Here is a 6850-nt window from a genome sequence, read left to right as displayed (position 1 = left end):
AAGGCAAGCATAAACCTAAGTAGAACATAAACACGAACATAAACATAAACAAAGAGAAGGTAAACAAGAACATAAACACCAGACAACGACACAACTACCAGACCCATACACTGTGCTCCTAGCGTCATTTTTTGTGAGTTGAACTGCATGTAGCGAGTACACATTATATATATATATATATATATATATATATATATATATATATATATATATATATATATATATATATATATATATATATATATATATATATATATATATATATATATATATATATATAACGCGTTTTCGGCTCACTTCGCCTTCATCAGAGCATCTCTTCATCCCTCACTCTCCTTCTTGCTCTGATGAAGGCGAAATGAGCCGAAAACGCGTTTTATATATATATATATATATATATATATATATATATATATATATATATATATATATATATATATATATATATATATATATGTGTGTGTGTGTGTGTGTATATCACGAAAATAAACACGTGATTAAAAATGTGACAATGTCAGACCACGGAGGAAAAATGAAACAGGAATTTCCTTAAGTACTTTCGTATATTAATACATCTTCAGAAGGAGTCCTTCGTCCTTTGACTCCTTCTGAAGTCCTTTGACTCCTTCTGAAGATGTATTAATATACGAAAGTACTTAAGGAAATTCCTGTACTTAAGTACTTTACTTAAAAAGTACTTAAGTACTTAAGAAAATTATATATATATATATATATATATATATATATATATATATATATATATATATATATATATATATATATATATATATATATATATATATATATATATATATATATGCGTTTTCTTTGACCTTTAGTGAGGGATATATTGGTATACTATGGGCACTCTTGGGCGCATATAAGGAAATTCTGAAATTACATGTACTCTAGATGGATAGAGAGCGATTATACTGGTATAGTGCACACTGTGCACACTCAATGCAAGGGAGAGAGGGATATACTGGTATGTTATGCACACTCTTGACACATTGTGAACCATATACTGGTATATTCTGGCACTTCAGACGTTTAGAGTGGGGGTATATATGTATTCACTTGGCACTCTAGTTGTAAAGAAGGGATCTACAGGTATATCATCGGTACTTTACAAGGAGATATATACAGGTATACTGTGCACTCTAGCTTACATAGAGCTTGCAAAGCTTAGTGACCCATCCATTATTGGACTGTAAAGCTTAGTGGACGGACGACAAAGCTTCACAAATGAACAAATCCACAAGGGCCGTGACGAGGATTTGAACCTGCGTCCGGGAGCATCCCAGACACTGCCTTAATCGACTGAGCTACGACAGAGTTAAAAGGGTTGAAACCGAAGTTCTACTGAACTTACTGGATCCCGTAGCCTCTCCGAGGCACAAACCAGGATTTTAGCTTCACAAACCCTCCTCCTCATTCTCTTACTCCATCGTTAATTTACAGGTTTCAACCTTCCGTCTGACTCAAATTCCCTCCTCTTCCATCTTGCCAAATCTTTTGGTCAAAAAAGTTTCAAAATTCTCGCAGTCTGCCTTCCCTTTGCCGGGAGGGGGTGGGGGCCTCCCTGCCTTACCTTCCTACCCCTTCCCTAGCCTCCTAACCCTCCCTTCTTCCCTCCCTAGCCCCGTGATCACAGGACAGGCCGCATATGCTTTAATCACTCTAGTATGATAACTCATAACAGCCCCTATGATAAATGATCCTTGATAATTTATGTGGATAATTAATTATTCTGCTCCAGCGATTATTTGGAAAGTTTGTTGTCCTTTTCGGTAAACTTTTGCTGCACCGGCCTCTTCCCCCCCCCCCCCCCCCCATGATGAGAGGGCCGGGGAGGCTCGTCTCGGAGTGGGGGACTGATGGAGTGTAACCCCCTGGACACATGTAGTGCAGACCTCCGCTCCTCTTAACACATTGCTGTGTCATGTGTCATGTTCCGATTCTAATGACGTAGTTCAACCCCCCCCTCTCTCTCTCATTAATTAACTAGATAACATGTCAATACTGACTCTTGATTAAAACAGACAGCCTTAGGAGCCCACCACACACCCCACACAGCCCTGGGAGCCCACCACACACCACACACCCCACACAGCCCTGGGAGCCCACCACACACCCCACACAGCCCTGGGAGCTCACCACACACCCCACACAGCCCTGGGAGCCCACCACACACCCCACACAGCCCTGGGAGCCCACCACACACCCCACACAGCCCTGGGAGCTCACCACACACCCCACACAGCCCTGGGAGCCCACCACACACCCCACACAGCCCTGGGAGCTCACCACACACCCCACACAGCCCTGGGAGCTCACCACACAGCCCTGGGAGCTCACCACACACCCCACACAGCCCTGGGAGCTCACCACACACCCCACACAGCCCTGGGAGCTCACCACACACCCCACACAGCCCTGGGAGCCCACCACACACCCCACACAGCCGTGGGAGCTCACCACACACCCCACACAGCTCTGGGAGCTCACCACACACCCCACACAGCCCTGGGAGCCCACCACACACCCCACACAGCCCTGGGAGCTCACCACACACCCCACACAGCTCTGGGAGCTCACCACACACCCCACACAGCCCTGGGAGCCCACCACACACCCCACACAGCCCTGGGAGCTCACCACACACCCCACACAGCCCTGGGAGCCCACCACATACCCCACACAGCCCTGGGAGCCCACCACACACCCCACACAGCTCTGGGAGCTCACCACACACCCCACACAGCTCTGGGAGCCCACCACACACCCCACACAGCTCTGGGAGCCCACCACACACCCCACACAGCTCTGGGAGCCCACCACACACCCCACACAGCTCTGGGAGCCCACCACACACCCCACACAGCTCTGGGAGCCCACCACACACCCCACACAGCCCTGGGAGCTCACCACACACCCCACACAGCCCTGGGAGCTCACCACACGCCCCACACAGCTCTGGGAGCCCACCACACACCCCACACAGCTCTGGGAGCCCACCACACACCCCACACAGCTCTGGGAGCCCACCACACACCCCACACAGCTCTGGGATCCCACCACACACCCCACACAGCTCTGGGAGCTCACCACACACCCCACACAGCTCTGGGAGCTCACCACACACCCCACGCAGCTCTGGGAGCTCACCACACACCCCACACAGCCCTGGGAGCCCACCACACACCCCACACAGCTCTGGGAGCCCACCACACACCCCACACAGCTCTGGGAGCCCACCACACACCCCACACAGCTCTGGGAGCCCACCACACACCCCACACAGCTCTGGGAGCTCACCACACACCCCACACAGCTCTGAGAGCCCACCACACACCCCACACAGCTCTGGGAGCCCACCACACACCCCACACAGCTCTGGGAGCCCACTACACACCCCACACAGCTCTGGGAGCCCGTCAACAACGTGTTAAAGGATGACAACTACACCTTCCTCCTGCTATAATATTCACACCCAACAATGTCCGCTGCATCAGATTTTAACGTCAAAAATTATGCCGCTGATTAAGTCAGATGATTACTTCATTACGCGATGTTTCTAAAACAGGAACTGCAAAACGTTATTAAACCCAGTTGTTGGTTCGTTCAGAGGAACGAGAGGACTAAAATGCAAGTCTGTTGGTTCGTTTAGAGGAACGGGAGGACTAAAATGCATGTCTGTTGGTTCGTTTAGTTCATGAAAGAACGAGGGTCTTAAAATATTGTGAGTAAATATGGGTATTTTGATACCTGTTCGGAAGCTATTTAACAAAGTCTAAGCATGGATGGATGTGAACTATGGGACCTATAAAATGCTGACCTTAAGCTTAATTGTGAATGTTGGAAATGTTGTAGACGTATTTTGGGTCTCCCTGCAACCTGTCCTAATAGAACGTCGCATTTTGACGTACACTCTACCTAAGGGCAAAACATTGTCGTACTAGAAAAATGGTAGCGGCTGGCGGAATTGACATCCTGTCCCTTTTTGTTTTGGGTCCTCTGATAGGTCAGGATTAGGGCACTTTAGTTCGACAGTTTTTTTTTACCTTGGGAAACCTTAGGAGGAAGGGCTGGTATCCATCCTTGGCATTTTTTTATTATTATTATTTTTCTACCACAGACGTGGCCACACATTTACAATGCTAACCAGCCTTTATGCATTTTCTTCTGTCCTCCATGGACAGGGTGAGAGGATCCTCGCACTCATTGTAGTCTCTTACCTGGCCTGATATCCACACCCACACTTGAAATGATTCATAAACTAATTATATATTTTTGTCTGAAAGAAATCACCCATCCAGTAAACTCAATCAACTTTCCAGGCACTCGCTTGTCACTCACTTTGCCAGAAATATGAACTTAATTGTTAGGGAATACAATTCGAGAATGAGCGAAGTATAAAATGCTGTAGCAGGTACGTAGGATGGAATTAAACTAGTCAGCAAACACACACCCAGATGGCTATTTGGTATTATGAAGGAACTACTGTCACAGATGGATTACTGGTAGGCATTTTGAGTCCAATTGAAGTTATAGTGTTATATGAGCAATAGGTTTGGTGTGTTTGAGCCTGGAGAGCCTCAGGATCTGTGGATATAGAAGGTTAATGGTGCATATATCTATACGTCATATGATCAGTTATTAGTTCTACTGCTAATTGTCTTTAATTTTATAATATAGGTTGTGCCAATGTATGTCTTGCTGCTCTAATGTTAAACCTCACTGTCTTCCAAACATATCTTCTAAATTGTTAGCCAAATGTCACTCACCTTATACCCAATATGCAAGTTTGATTACAGTACACCTGTTTAGTCCAGCCAGTATGGAAATTACTACTGTTTATGTAAACTTTCCCCAATTACAAGTGTGCTACCATTTATGAATAGTCTGATATGATTTGAAAATGCGAGGCTGTTTGTCCATATAGACGAACAAGCAGTTAAACTGGCATGCCAATCGCGAGAGGACAAATCAGATATTCTAATTTGTTTTATATAGAGAGAACGCATACAATTTATTTTTAAAGTACAGAAATTTTATATTTTTGTAATATAAATAGCAACCGGAACAATGCCATTAACTAAATTTATTAATTTTATATAATATTTAACCAGATGCTTTTTTTTTTTAATAATACAACGTCACAGGCCACGATTCAAGGAGTATTTGCATGTCCAGTTACGAAACTGATTTTACCTCAATCATGGCACCTTTGTAATGAAATGAGCTACGGGAATGTCCTTGTCGAGAAACGCCTCTACACACTTTCGACTGGTTTAATAGACGACAGTCACTATGCTCGCTTGGCGAGAATAATAAAATATTTAGGAAAAGTAGATACAGAGTTACAAACATTATGATTGTTTTATAGATAGCGCTAGTACATACAGTACCTAAAGCCACTAGTACGCATAGCGTTTCGGGCAAGTTATATTATAATAAAAGGTATTAAATAATATAAATTAATAAAAATATGGCAAATAAAATTATTAAATTGTCATAGCTTGTATATAAAGATCCGTGTGGCTGTATATTTGTCTAAGTTGGCAAAGTATGTTAGTCAAATCAACGTTAATCATTTTAATGAGGATTCTAAAAGGGTTACGTCAACGTAGTTTGCACAAAGGGGAGCGTCCCCTTTTATTGGGAGATTACGGGCACTATAACCCAAGCACTTTTTTAGCAACCCTTCGTCGCCATTTTCTGTAATAATGGGTAACATACAATAGATAAATTTCTATTAGATTTTTTATTAAGGTAAATATATACATACATTGAAGACGAGTTACAAGCAATGTTGGAATTTAAGGAGCTCTTGCATAAAAGATCTAAAGTCACTAGTTCGCATAGCGTTTCGGGCAAAACTTTTCTAGCAGTCATATGAAACGGCTATGATGAACAGAACTAATTCTGTTCAACATTTTTATTTATACTTTTTTGGTTGGGGGGGGGGGGACATTTGATAAGCAACCAGTTTCATGTCCACGTCGAGGACATGAGGGTTAGGGCTCAGGCACGATAGTGAAGATACATTGAATTTCATTAAAATACTTCATATATCGCCAATTTGGTGGGCAATACAGAGTCAAGAGAAGTATTTTTTGTATTTATATATTGCCTGTAGACAGTGATATTTAATTGCGCTGCTGTTGATCGATCGTTAATTATCTAGTCTGAAAAATTATGTATCTTTTGACACTTCCCTGTTGTGGATGGCTGATCTTTTATTCAGGAATATCAGGGCCTCTTAGTACAGGTGGCTTCGTTCTCTGTTGACAATCCGGGACTCTGGGTTGTATTCCTGGGCGAGACAGAAATGGTTGAAAACTTTTATAATACTAGTTATTTTATCAGTAATTATGTACTTGGGAGTTTAGCACTTTTTGGCCCTGTGAAGAATAAAGACAATGGGTTAATTAAATACCATTTAAAAAAAAAAAAAAAAAAAAAAAAAAACTTTATACCCGATTTCATCAATGCTGCAGTCGCTCGCCTTCGTCTGAAATAGAAATTTCTATCAATATAACATTTAAAGCCTTAAGCAATTATACCAAAGTTCATAATGGAGCAAGAAATTACCCTTTTCATAATAAATGCTGTATAAAAATTCATCCCCGTTTAATGCTGTTAACACAACATGTAGAAAATAAAAGCAAAATGTAAGTCATACGCTAATGGCAATTCATTTTTAAATATAGCCAAATAAAGGCCTTTCCGAGATTTTTAAATTTAAAAACCAGCAAGGGAACAACTCCGTGGCTATCAAAGTGAGAAATTACCTAACTTTAGAAAGTTAAATTCTTGTTCAAATACAATAGTTATGAAAAAAAAG

General features: G+C 42.5%; 1 long non-coding RNA gene across 1 annotated transcript in view; it reads right to left on the bottom strand.

The window, feature by feature from the left end:
* Nucleotides 1–5748: 5748 nt before the first annotated feature.
* LOC123756820 (uncharacterized) overlaps nt 5749–6850 on the bottom strand; it is a 1868-nt gene continuing 766 nt past the window's right edge. Inside the window, exon 2 of the long non-coding RNA XR_011229727.1 lies at nt 5749–6319. This is a non-coding gene — a long non-coding RNA (uncharacterized lncRNA). The remainder of the gene's footprint in view (nt 6320–6850) is intronic.

The sequence above is a fragment of the Procambarus clarkii genome, chromosome 26 (genome assembly GCF_040958095.1).
Source record: "Procambarus clarkii isolate CNS0578487 chromosome 26, FALCON_Pclarkii_2.0, whole genome shotgun sequence".
In the NCBI taxonomy this organism is placed as follows: domain Eukaryota; kingdom Metazoa; phylum Arthropoda; class Malacostraca; order Decapoda; family Cambaridae; genus Procambarus; species Procambarus clarkii.
Note: the sequence above shows the minus strand (reverse complement) of the source record. Positions and strands in the feature narration are given on the sequence as shown.